The sequence below is a fragment of the Cavia porcellus genome, unplaced genomic scaffold (assembly GCF_034190915.1).
Source record: "Cavia porcellus strain 051 isolate PalLab524CR breed Dunkin Hartley unplaced genomic scaffold, mCavPor4.1 scaffold_8, whole genome shotgun sequence".
NCBI lineage: Eukaryota > Metazoa > Chordata > Mammalia > Rodentia > Caviidae > Cavia > Cavia porcellus.
Genome location: NW_026947491.1, coordinates 72,864,088 through 72,878,637, shown reverse-complemented (window position 1 = coordinate 72,878,637; position 14,550 = coordinate 72,864,088). Strand labels below are relative to the sequence as shown.

The 14,550-nt window shown below is 32.9% G+C and overlaps 1 protein-coding gene across 11 annotated transcripts in view; it reads left to right on the top strand.

Annotated features, from left to right (window-relative positions):
* The window catches only part of Ppfia2 (PTPRF interacting protein alpha 2), a 435,633-nt gene that overhangs the window by 313,978 nt on the left and 107,105 nt on the right, over nucleotides 1-14,550 (top strand). The window lies entirely within an intron of this gene.

Genomic DNA, 14,550 nt, shown 5'->3' with positions numbered 1-14,550 from the left:
GAGCATGGAGTGTTTTAAGCAAGGAAGCATGTAAAGTGGGTTCTTTTTATAAAGTTATTTGCAAAACACTTATATATGCTTGTTAATTTTTACACATCAGGTTTCTGTTTTATTAATCTTGCAGATGGTGATTGTGAGTTGAAATGAATTGGGACCAGATTATCTCACGTTTAGATGATATTACGCCCTCATGTCCCTTCTCGCCAAAGAATAAGTTATTGTTGGTTTTATTCTTTCATGATTACATTTGTTTTCTAGAGTTATTTATTTTACAGTTAGTTATTTCGAGCACTGTTTTATTCTGTTTAGATTATGCTTTAAAAAAGAATTCCTTTCATTTGATCCCCACAATTCTCCTAGCTTTCTCTTTTAAACTCTGAGCAGGCTCTCCAAAGAAGTGACTTTGGATGTGTTTTGTTTTCTCCATACCAGGCCAAGAGAGGCACATGCTTCATGCTCAGAATTTAACTTTGCTCTGTTTCTCCTTGCCCTGTCTTTATGATAAGGAGCTCACTGGTTTAAGGGAACTGAACCCCCGTGAGTTATAGTTCCAACGCTTTCCTCCCATCCAAGTAACTGAAGTTCAGACTTTCTGACTACAAAGATGAGAGCCAGTTAAAGTGTTTATGTGCTTCTCCCTAAGAACAAGCATGGCCAGCTTATAGTTTAGAACCACTCACTTCTGGTTCTAAGGTGTGACCAGGACGATCCTGATTGCTGGGGTTTTGGAAAGTTTGAAAGCCCTGGCTGGAGTGAAAGCCCTGCTGGAGAGGCAAAGCAGAAGATTGCCCTGCGGGAGCTGAAGGTTGAAAAGGGACTGGAGCTGTCTACAGTGCAGATTTTGTAGCTGGATGATTAATTTCTGTGGTGGAACTGCAGGATGGTTGAGGATTATGGATTACAATTGTTAATAAGAATGTGGTCTAAAAGTCAATAATGAACTATTGTCATTTCATGAATGACAATAGAATATATTATACTTGACAGTTTTTAGCTTGATTTATAATTATTAGATATTTAGACATATGGTATGTGAATCTCTCTTTGCCCCTCTACCCCATGCCTCATAAATATATGAACTCACCTGTCTACCCCTCACTGTGAGCAGTATAATTTAAGCTAGATGTGGTGGTGTATGCCTGTATTCCCAGCACTGGGAGGCTGAGACAGATAGATTCCAAGTTGAAGTCTAAATTCCTAACTTGGTATGATCCTTTGTCAAAAAAATAAAATTAAAATAAAATAAAATAAAATAAAATAAAATAAAATAAAAAGGACCAAGGTTATAACTCAGTGTGAAAGTCCTGGACTCAATCCCTAGTATCATTAAAAAAAAAAGGAAAGAAAATAGCAATAAATATGTCAAATATTTGCATATATTTGCACCATGTGTATGCAAAATTGAAATAAAATGTTTATAAAATAGCTATACTTAACTCTTGCTATAGATTTTTATATTTTAATGTATTATTGACTGAGGATTATTTTAGCTTTTTGCAGAGCTAAGAGTGGAGGTGGCCGCTGATTTTCAGTGACCTACACCACGTGAGACACTGAAGCACATCTTTGGCATAGCGTCTGAGGAACTTCCCAAGCTCTTCTCCTTTCTCAGGCCTATTTACTTATCATTTCTACTTTGAACTTAACTACTATGAGTGAATACAGCTGAATTCTCCCCTTCTTAAATTTTTCTTACCGTCACATGATAATTTCATAGATTTATGAGATACAACATAATTCTTAGGCATGTAAACAAAGTAATGATCAAATCAGGATAATTAACATACCTATCACCTCAGGCATTTCTCATTTCTTAATGATGAAAGCATTTAAAATTCTCTCTTCTAGCTATGTTGAAATATATTTGGTTGTTAACTGTAGTCATCCTACTGTGCAGTAATATACCAGAATTTATTCTATCCAACTTAGCATTACACTACTTGAACAATTTCTTCCCACCTCCCTTCTTTCTCTTCTCACCTCCAGCTTCTCAAATGGCTTTTGTACTCTGAACTTCTATGAAATTCATTTTTCATATCCCACATAAGCTTTGTGTATGCATTACATGACATGCAGTACGTGACAGTCAACAATGATTCTTCTAAAAATTTAGCCTTATGCTAATGCATTGTTGATTCCCTCTATCAGAGACAATTATAATTGATATTATTCACAAAAATCTGGATAGAACTAATAGAAAATCTTCTTCTTTCAAAGGCCCCAGATATTCCACTTAATTTCCTAATAAGACACAATAGCAAAATGTGTATTTCTAAGTTCTTCTCCAATTGAATATTCAAGCAATGAAATCCCAAAGAAGGATGGGCTTATGAATCTATCTCCTTGGAAAGAGAACATTCAGATTTAGCCCTCTATGAACCTGAAAGGAATTAGAGGCAATTGACAAGCTAGGAAAATACTCAAAAGAAATGAAGTTAGGTTGCTCCATGGTTCATCCCTAGAATAATTTTTAATATTTTCAAGCTTTGAGTGGAGAATACAACACTCAAGCCTTTAGCAATGCTGTTTATCACCAGGTCAAAGGCCCACACCAAGGCAAATGTTCTACAAGCATACCTTCTTGGCAAAACATTTTTCAAATCTCTCTGGAAATTTCACTAACAAAGAGGCTAATAAGTCAATAAGGTCAGAATAAGTAATCAGGATAAATACCTGTACAAATTATGAAAAGTTTTCTTCTGTAGGCTATTTCACTTGATCCCCGAGATGTTTGTGAGTAAAGATAACTGGCTCAAAATCACAGATCTTTGTGAGCATAAGGAGCTGAGGTAAATAGGTAACAACTGTGCAAAGATTAAAAATGACCTGAGGGTATAAAAAGGCAGCATATAAACTACCAGATTTCATGGCTTTTTAATGTGAGTACTTGCTTTAAACACAATATTAACCTGTCCATTTATCTTAGAAGATGAAAGAGCATATTCTACCATGCTTGAGGCTTTAAAATTTTGCCAAAAAGTAAATGTAAAAAAAAAAAAAAAAAAAAAAAAAAACTTTTTGAATACTATTCGAATGTTTTAAGCTATCATGTGACTAAACGTATGTCTTACTATACTTTCTTTTGTCATCAGTGTTTTGTTTATCTGCTCTATTCATGTACAAAGTAATTCCAACTTAGAAAAAAGAAAAAAGTGTATCTTAGCTCCATATCAACTATCAATATTGATCTATTCTCTTTTTTTTATACTCCTCTTTGCAAGATTTTCTTTAAGGGTTGTCTCCAATTGCTTTCTTTCCATTTTTCTGATAAGCTACTTCAAAACAGTCTTCGCCACAGCACTGCACAGAAACTACTATGACAGTCATCACTGAATGTGTACTGATAAATACGGTAGCTTATTCTCAGCCCTTGGGGGTGATTACTTGACCACTCAGTCCTCCATAATGCCCTTGCCTCATCACAGCCTTCAAGGAAACCACACTGTTTTTCTCTTGCCTTACCTTTGGCCTTGGCCGCCTCCTTCCTAGGATTATCAGCTTCTTCCTGACTCAATGTTGAAAAGTCTCAGGGCTCTATCCTCTTCTCTCTTTAAGCCTTTCCAGTCATTTCAATCAGTCTAGTAGCTTTACATAACATTCCTATGCCAGTGGCTAACAGATGTGTGCCTCTAGTTTAGATTTTAAAGCTAAATATGTTTACTAATTTGTCTGTTGAATATCTCCAATTGTCTGTCTAAATGTCATTACATAATTAAAATTTCACTTATGTATCCCCCAAATATTGATCTGTCTTCTATCTTCAGTGATAGAAATGAAACCTTTCAATTTCTCAAGCTAGAGTGTAGAACAACATTGCGTTCTCCTTATCTCTCACCAGATGTCAAAGTATAAAAAAATTCTATTTATTTTACCTTTAAAATATACCTAGAATCTGAGCATTTCTCACTATTTCAACTCACTACTCTATTCTCATCCTCTATGGCTTCTCACATGAATTGCAAACACCTGTTACAAGGTCTATCATGCTTTTATCATGGGTTCTTGAACATGTTTTGAAATGAATTGCCACAGGTGATGTGGCAGTTCATTTCAAGACAGCATGAATCAGACTTACGTTTTAAAACATACAACCGTATATGTCAGTTATCAAAAAGATCTTTATTGTAAATCGGTAAGCATGTTTAACTTTAAAATCTAAACTAGAGACACACATTGTTAGCCACCGGCATAGAAATGTTATTTAACCCAATGCAAAGACCCTGGGTTCAGCCCTGGACCCCAAAAGAAAGTCCAAGAGTGTAAAAAATTCTTAGAACTAGCGGATGCCAAATTAATATTTAAAAATTACTAGTATCTTCATATGCCATTAATTTATTAGTAAAATATGAAAAAGATATAGTAATCACAATAGCAATGAACAATATGTGTTACTAACTGCTTCCCATTACAATTGGCTTTATTAGTTGGCTTTCCTTATCTCCTGGGTTTATCTCCCTCTCCACCCCAAACATACTGACTTCCTATAGACTTACAACTTGAATGTCCTCTTAGATGTCTGAATGGCTAACTTCCCCACTTTCATTAAGTCTTTATTCAAATGTCAAAGCATTCCAGCAGTAACATAATCTAACATAGCATATGGTTTATTTATAATGTCTGCTGTTATTGCTTTCAAGCCAGATAAACAATATTATCCAAGAGAGTTAAGGCCTTCATTTTATTTCTGATTAGATATAGATGCCCAAAATAGTTCCTGAAACATAATAAGCATTTAAATAAATATATGTCCAATTGATAAATAAGTGAATATGATATTGTTTTAGCTCTTGTAAGCTTTATAATGATTCTTAGATTCATTATAATATCAGTTTCTCAAATGCCATTTTAAACTGTACTGAGACTTTGATTAGAAGAGATTATTTTAAGGATTTTAAGAATGATACTCACCCCTGTGACATACTATTTAACCATTTGTGTACATGGCTGATGTCTCTATTTATTTCTGTCTTGATTTGTATACCTCAATAAAATTGTTCCTATAAGGACCTTTCAGATCATTAGATTAATGTAATGGCAGATATACTTTGTTACTATTGTGTTTATTGTACTTTTTTCATATTTTACTAAAAAATTAATACTGGCACATAATGATGGCATTAACTTTAATATTGATATTCATACATCATACTTGCTAATTTATTAGTTATAAGAAATTCTTATGCTCTTAGACTTTGTTCATGTGGCAGGTGATGAACCCAAGATCTTTGTACTGAGTTACATCCAAAACCTTGTTTTATTTTTTATTTCAAATAGAATCTTGTTAGCTCACTAAGATGCCTGTGTTGAGCTCAAACTTGCAATCCTTCTACCTCAGCCTCCCAGAGTGCTGGGATTATGTTATACATTGTTATTCTTGGACTTTTCTAAGTAATTAAGCTAATAAGGAGGTTTTATTTTCTCTGCATTTCCTTTTCTATTTTATTTATTTTTTCTTATACCCCGGTTAATACTTTAACACAGTGTTGAATGGTATGGATTAGAATATTGTACTTGACTTTATAAACTCAAACTTCTTACATGCCATATAAAGTTTCTAAAAATCTAAGCACCAATGGTAATGTTACTAACTGGTAGACAGTTTTCATCATGTTTGGACTTTTCTTCTTTTAAAAATTGTTTTTATCAGAATAAGATGTACTCATCTCTTAAAAATAATTTATTTCATTGACAGGTATCCTGGTAGTAAATTATATTCTTTTTTCAAAGGATATTGTTTATATTTTAAACATATGTACATTTCTGTAGTAGATATAAAAATTTAAAATATAGAAAATAAACTTTCTGTTGCTTGATTCATCTTTATAATTCCTGTATCTACCATTAATCTTGGCCATATATAATTTTTTTGTCCTGATAGAGATGCAAATAAATTGAGGTCTCTTTTCACTATTTAACTAAAGTATAAGGGAGCCCAAGGTGCCAAAATAACATAAATCTAGTAGAATTCTCTTGTGGCCACTCAAACTCTGCTTGAATTATTCAAGAAGCCTGGATTCTTAAGCAGATGGATGAGACCAGGACTTCTGGAAGCAATTCATGAAGAACACTGAAAAATGTGATTCAGAACAAGTAAGCAACCATTTTTAAAACTACTTTTTTCATCTTCCAAGTCCTCAAAGTATCATTTTTAAAAGTGCAGAGAGGCATTCTGTCAAATGCCGTCCATACAACATTGCAATAACCCACTAACAATCAGAGCAGGTAAAACTATTTTAAAGCGCTCGTGCCCTGATTGTGCAGCATGAACAGCAACAATGTCTGTCAGAGTGGTTTGGTGTAAGATATTCTCATTCTCTAAGTAGACTGCACTCACCAACATCACTATTCGGGGCTGCTAGACTAAGGTCTCTGTAACTTCTGTTTCCTAGTGGAAAATTTTCCTTGTGAACTCTTGGGGCTCCTTGTGATTTAATAGATTGTCTTAGAGAATCAGAAAATAACATTGGCCCTCACAAATTGAAAGGAGAGAATTCTTAATTTTCCTATCTCTCTTGAGGCTTCCTGGTAATTATACCAAATAAACCCCTTCTCCTTAATAGCAAGATAATGTACGAGACACTTTTTATGAAAGTTTTATTAAATATTATCCCTCCAGGGTATGAATGCCTATGTGGCTTATATTTCCATATCTAAATGGACTACTTTGTGATTTTTTTGAATCCAGCTCACAACCTCACGATTGACATGCCAGCGCTGTGCAGCTGAGATAAATCCCTGCCCTGTACTTCTTTATCTTAGAGCTTAACAAACAAAAAAAAAAAAACATTTGAAAGACTTTTATTGATGACTTTCTCCCACTAAATGAAGGGAAGTTAAGTTAAATCATCTCTATACACACGTTACCTCATTGCTTCAAACTAGGCAGATTGTTTAGGTGTTATGTAATGAACTTTTTTTTCCTATATGGACCAGCAAATACATTTATTTCATGTGTTTGAGTTCATAACAGTTACTCTAATTTGCTGAAATACTTTAAATTCTCAATTTGCGTTACACCTATTAAAATGTATTTATTAATTATAAATGGTTACTTAATCCATGTAATAAACTACTGAATAGAGAAAAGGAAATTAAAAGCACAAAATATATCTTACCTGAGGCCACACTAATAAATAAAAGACAAAGATTTCAGCCCAGGAAATTCTGGTTCTAATATTCTAGGGAATTTTTATTTCTCCTCCCTTCTTTTGTCCTTCTCTTTTTTTTCTGTCTTGTTCATTCAATTTTTCATTTATCTCTTGATTAAATCTTTCATCAAAACTGTACAATTTCCTTAGCCTCTACTGCATGCTAAGACTAGGTTAAATGCTTTCTATATGAAAGCTCCTGCCTGTAAGTAACAAAAAGAGGACACAGAAAACCAAGGACAATAGCAAGGAAAGCAGGTGACCACGCATTTTTGAGGACTATAAAGTATTAAACTATGTGGAAGCAAGAGTTTCAAAATGGTGACTTCGGGAGATCAAGCTTTATTGTTTTTTTTTTTAATTGATTTCTTACTATTGTTTTATTCAAAAAATCAGAACTGACCACTGATTTCAAATCTTGCCCTATGAATAACTGTATCTTCTCTTTGAATTAAGAGTTTGCAGCATGGATAACACAAATGTTATTTTTAATTCTGCATTGACTCCTCACATTCTGTACAATTTTGTACAAGTCCTGCAAACTTTAAACATATACAAAGAGTAATATCATGTACTACATATCAATTATTCTCAACCAAGACTGTTATTGGAATCCCTGAGCATGTTGAATGAGATAATATTAGATGTGCCTCATTCTAGACCTTTTGTAAGTGTAGGTTCTGGACATGTGATTGTGACAATCTTTATCAGTAATTTCATTGTTAACATGGTGAACTACAGATCTATAATTACCTAGATATGTAATTGCTACACCTAATTTAATTATCTCATCTAAACAACTATATAACATAAATGGAAATTTAAGGTAGTAAAATGATTCATGAAATACACATAACAAAAGATTCAATAATACATTTAGGAGTTGGTATTCTTTATTCTAGTATCAATTTTTAAAATATTTCAAATGAAAATGTGTGACCTTTTCAATCATTTATGAAATATGGGAAAATAAAATGATCACAGAATGGATACTAAATATATTGACCTTCTAGACTAGAGAATGTCTAATTACTTTTCCATTAATAACTTTATCTTTTTACTTTTCACTTAAATTTGGTAGACAGCATGATGCAGTAAATTTCTGATATGTGCTTAACTAAACTATGGATTTGATAGACCCTTGTGAGTTATATAAATTAATATGATCAATAGTTCTTTGTTAGTAAATATAAATTATATTTATTATTTTCACAGAAATTATAACACTTTCAATATCCACCAAATCTAAAAGCAATTTTTTAATATAATGAAACTGTGTTATGTTGAAGTTCTAATATTCTCATAATGCTTAAACTGGAATATCATTAGTTTCACTATACCCAAACATTTTAGTTTTGTGGTTTAGGGATTGCTCAGAGCTTCATGTTTACTAACAAGGCACTCAGCCACTGAATTCCAACTCTAACTCCCTCAGCTCCATTTTACTGTATTTTTATATTTTAATAGAACAAGAAAAATTTCAGTTCAGTGTTCTCATGATCAGTGTTAACAATTTTCAGAATGTAAAAAATATCTATGCCTCATATTACATCATGAAATAAATATGTTGGGTGGTTCATATGGAAAAAACTCGTTCATCTACACAGTTTTCATTATCCACACCCAGAACTATGCCAGACCATTCAGTGATCTAATTTAGTAATCACACATCCTTCATCTCACCATCAGCCACCTAGATCCTGTCACCACTGAAAAGCCCCACCTAAAACTGCTTAAGCTTTAGGGAAACACCTAGACACAACCCATGACATTTCTCTTAATTGATTTGAAATATACTTAGCTATCCTTTGTGAACTAACTGAAAGAGTATCACAATTTCTCTCTCCTTTCCAACTACTTAAGTATGAAGCAAAACAAAACTTCATATCATTTTATTGTAGTATATAATTTTTATTTATTTGTGTGCCACTTTTGTGCTCCATAAAATTTTTTTGATCTTAGGAACATATTACCTCATTTTCAAAAAATCATAAAGTAAATACTTTCCATATGTTACAAAATAGTTGTTCAAAAATATTGCTGAATTAATCAAAATATGTATTAAATCATAACATGAGGCTTTATTGCATTTGATAATTAATTTTATTTGTTATGAATGTATATTTATACACCAAAAAACTTGAGTTTTTTATGGTTGAGTGCTGGTGAAATTTTTTTAGAAACAACACCATCAAAAGAGTAAAAAGATAATACATTATTTTTGCATTTGTGACCAATAGCTTGCATCCAAAATGTATACTGAAAGTTAATATGTCTGAACTATAAAAAGTATAATTAACAAATGCCCAAATAATGTGTGTGGATATCTACACAAAGAAAATAAACAAACGGATAATAACTACATAGAGAATTCTCAACCTCATTAGTCATTAGGGAAAGCAAATCCACACTATAGGAAAATCCCACTTCATAACATCTAGGTTTGCTGTTATAAAAGAAAGAATATGTTTTGGAGAAGGTAAAGAAATTGAGATTGTCATGCCTCATTGTGGGGATATAAATGGACAACCACTTAGGAAACAATTCCTCAGTGTCTGAAACTGATCCAGCAATTCTACTAGAAATCTAGCAAAGGAAACTTTCCTGCACAAAGATATTTACAGTTGACCATAGCAGCATCATTCACAGGTCCCCAAAACTATAAATATACTAATAATTTGCAGCTGGTTAATATATGAATAGCACTTATATGATTGAATGCTGTTCCACATGAACATAAAGAGTACTGTGGTCATGTTACAACATGAATAAAATTCAAAACATTATGCTCAGGGAATGAAACCAGCATGTATTCTGTGATTTGCTTTGTGTGAAAGGTCCAGAATCAGTAACCTGTAGTGACAAAAAGTAGTTTAGTATTTGCCTAAAGAACCAGTGGAGGTCTCTGTGGTATACTAGTGTTACATGGTTTCTTTTTAGGATGATACAAATGTTTCTGGATTAGATTGTGTTAACAACCAGACAAACTCTAAGCATGTTGTTTGCGTGCACTACTAAACAATATTAAGGTTTTAGGATGTGTTAGGTAAATACAACTCCCCATGATGAATGTAATCATTATGTACTTCAAACCTGTATTAATAAAAGTTAACATGGTAAAGTTTATGAGATGTAAATATGTCTCAATAAAATTGATTCAAATAAACATTTACTTGACCTGAAATTTAGACATTTATGAGTTAAGTTAAAGTGTCACAGTTTACCTCAAAGTAACAACAATTTGGAAAAAAACAGCAAGACAATCTTTTTGTAAAATACAAATCACAGTTTTAATGTGACCATTCTACTCTGAAGTTATAAAAGTATATAATAAAATCTCTTTAAAATATGTATAAGATGATTTGAATAGGTAAAGGAATACATAGATTTTAGGGCTTTGGTGGAATTTCCATGGTAGAATGGTTGTCTAACATTTGCAAGACCCAGAATCTGATCAGCAGCACTGAAAAAAAAATGCTTCATAACCCAGTAGAGAAAAAAATAGATAATATTTCCAGCATAGTCTTGTTTCCAAGTAGCTCAGAGACTATGCAGTGTGTGTCTGTTACTTAAGAAATTAAACATATTAACACTTTAAAAATGTTTTATTTGAGTTGTCTGATTACTGTTTATATTTAGTTAAATTTCTCTCACCTTGAGCCCATTAAAAAATATACTTGTTGATCAAGAATTTAATGGACCTCAGGTGCACAAAATTGCAGTAATCATTTTTTTCTAGTTAGAAATTAACAATATTCAGTTTCACTAAAGAAAATTTGTCAAATAAGTATGTAACATATATTATGGATATCCATATGTATTTATACATATTCACATCATATATGAATACATATATTCATATACACATATATTTATAGATATGAATGCTTGTTATATATTTATGAATTTGCTTCTAACACAGATATGCACAATTTTAGTTTGTTGACTGATGTATTTAGAGTCAGTAGGATAAAGTGTACATGAATTAAACTGGAAATCCAAAATTCTACATAGTATTTCAGGTCATCTTTATGTGACTGCATACATCTCAGTCTCTCCCAAATTCTTTAGAGTCCCACAATTCAAAATGAATATTTTTAGTTCTAAAAATATTTTTTTCAGAACAAAACTGCATTTTAATGACTTTTATAGCTTTTAAAGCAACTTTATTAATGTAATTTACATATAACTTTGAGCACACGATCTGATATACCACCTCAATCAAAACATATAACCTTGCAATCACCATTAGAATTATCTTTGTGCCCCTTTTCAGTCAGCCCTATCCCCTCTCCAGACCCAGACAATTACCTATTGGTTTCCCTGGCACTGTATGGTAGAATTGTCTCTTCCTGAATTTCATATTATGAAATCACACAGACTGTATTTTTTATGTATCTGGATCCTACTCTCAGCATAATGTTTTGGATTCACAGTATTTTATTATACATATCAGTAATGTGTTATTTTTCATTGTTTTGACATCACATCAAATTTCATTTATTTACTTGAAAAATGAAAGAGATCTCATATTTTTTCAGAAGTGTTTTGTATAACTTTTTTAGTGTCATGCGTAAATGCTATTCACTAGGGAATCCTGTTTATTACCAATTCGTCTCTGGAGGTACAAATTGCATTGACAGAGCTAATCCTTCCCTCCATACTCTTTTTTTCTCTTGCTGCTGGCATTTCTGCTTGCTGAGGAATCAGAGCAGCACACGTGTCTCAGATGAGCTCAGTAACAGCAATCCGTGCCCCTGACTGAGTAGAGTCAGTGTTTAACCATCAGACAGCAACTGGGAAGAGTTGCCCCATTTTTAAGACTCAGTGTGATTTTGCAGAGATCTTGTCATAATTTCCAATATTTTAGTTCAAAACTTATAAGCAATTCATATTTAATAGAAATTGTACCATCTTTAAGAAAAATAGGTTCCTCTAGACAGCTGAAAAAGGGAATTTGAGTTGGTTTCATCTTTTCTGTCCTTTCAGTTTTTTAATTTGTCCAGTCATTTGTCCGTGCTCTGGTTGTATTAGGTTATTGGACTTTTAATGATTTTTTGCCACTTGTCTGCTTTTCTTTTCTCTGCATTTTAAATATTTGTTTATTTGCTTGTTTGTTTGTCTTTTCTGCTTTTCTGCTCTTTCTCCTTTTTTTCCCTGTAGTCAGTTTTGCACTCTTCCTCCCAGCCTCACTCCAAAAATAAATAACTACATGGAGACCTACATGCATGCATAATACATGAAGAAATGACAGTCATTATTCTTCTCTAATCTTTGAGGTCACCTCTTTTAGATTCCACATGTAATTTTAGGAATCATATAGTATACCAGAAGACATACTAGTTTATCAATGTAAAAACAAAGCAAAACGAAATTCATAGAACTAAGGGAAGAAGTGAAGTTTACACACAACACTTAAAACTTTATTGTCATATGAAAAGGACAAAACTAATAAAATTACTCATACAGTTTCACAAGATGTGTTATGTAGTTAAAAATTTTGTTAGTACCAAGATATGGCTTTTGTACTGTGAAATGATATGTTTGTTTGAAAATGCAGATGTCAGAAGGGCTAAAGGCTTTCATGTATTGAGAAGTGGCGAAAGGGCACCTGAGATTAGGGAGAAAGGGTAACATGGATGTGGATGAATAAATTAACAGCACCTTCTGGAAAGTGTGGTCAGTTGTTGAATGTGCACTTGTGCATCTTGTGTACTCCTGCTTGACCTGGACCCACTCTGTGTGAGTTTCTGCAGTTAGCCAGTGCCTCTCAGCTACAAAATGCACATAAAGGAACACAAAATTAAATAATGCTCATGGTTTTTTCTAATGTATCTATAATGTTGAAACAAATTTGTGACATTCAAATGTGGCCAGACTAGCTATCCTTTCCTTCCCTTTGCTCTATACTTCCTTATTTCTGCATGATTGTGCTCTTCATAGTCTCTTTCTCCTCAATGGCTGTGCTGTTCTTATCACAAAACTTCTCCAATACAGCTAGGTTAGGAAGTCTCCTTTTATTTTCTCTTTTCTTTTTTTTTTAAACACATTTCATTAGCAAGTAATCATTGTATTTGTTTTTTGGGGATCTGGGGATTGAACTCATGACCTCATGCTTGCCAGGAAGATGTTCATGCCACTGAGCATCATTGTATTTATTTTCAAGCTAACAAACCCATAACTTCACATGCTTATCATTTTCTGTGGTAATAGCATCATACTTCTACTCTGTTAAAAATTTCGTAATATGCAATGCATTGTTAACGGTTACTCAGCAGGCTGTACACGTCATTAGCCATTACACTCCTACCTACCTATTGGTTCACAATGCACATTATCCTCCATGTTCATTTTTTGTTGTTGAAAATACAAGGGTATTCTTTAAGGCTGAATACTACTCTCTCTGTGTACACACCACATTTTCTTTATTTATCGGTTAATGAACACTTAGGTTGAGTCCTTACATTGGCTATTGTGAATAATGATGCAGTAAATGTGGAAATGCAGATGTCTTTTTGACACACTGATTTTAATTATTTGCTTGTAGAAATGAGATTGCTGGATTATAGGTTAGTTGAGTTTCTAGATTTTTGATTTTTTTAAGGAAACTCCACGCTGATTTCAATAATGACTAAATTATTAACATTCATATCCATAGTGTGAAATCATTCCTGTTTTCCCAATACTAATTGTCCTTGCCGACATTTGTTACCTTTCACCTGTCACTATTCTAACAGGTATGAGGTGATAGATCACAGAGGCTTTAATTTCCATTTCCTTGATGATCTGATATTGAATATTTTTTATATCTGCTGGTCATTTGTATATTATTTTTGAGAAATGGGTCATTTGTCTATGTCTTAATCTGGTTGCTTTCTTACTTTTTTTTTTTTTTTTTTTTGGTCTTTTTCGTTTTTATTGGTACCAGGGATCGAACTCAGGACTGCCTGCTTGCAAGGCAGGTGCTTATGCCGCTGAGCTAAATCCCCAGCCCCTGCTTTCTTACTTTTGAGTTGTTTGATTTCCTTATATATTTAAAAAATTAGCCCAGGGGACAGAAGATATTTCCCCTAATTTCCATTCTGTCTTTTCAAGTGTGTAGATATTAGTCTCAAAAATATTTAACTGCCTTAAGCTTTCTTCCTGTAGATTGTACAAGTACATGTTTATAGTACCAGCAACAAAGAAATTGAGAGTTTTCTATGCTGTGGCTCTTCTAGCCAAGTCAAAATCACCATAGTAATGACCTTCTTTTAAAAATAATTGCATGTGGGGCCAGGGATTTAGCTCTGCAATATAAGTGCCTTCCTGGAAAGCGCAAGGTCATGAGTTTGATCCCCAGTACAAAAAAAAAAAAAAAAAAAAAAAAAAAAAAAAAAAAAACGTATATTCCTTTTCTCAA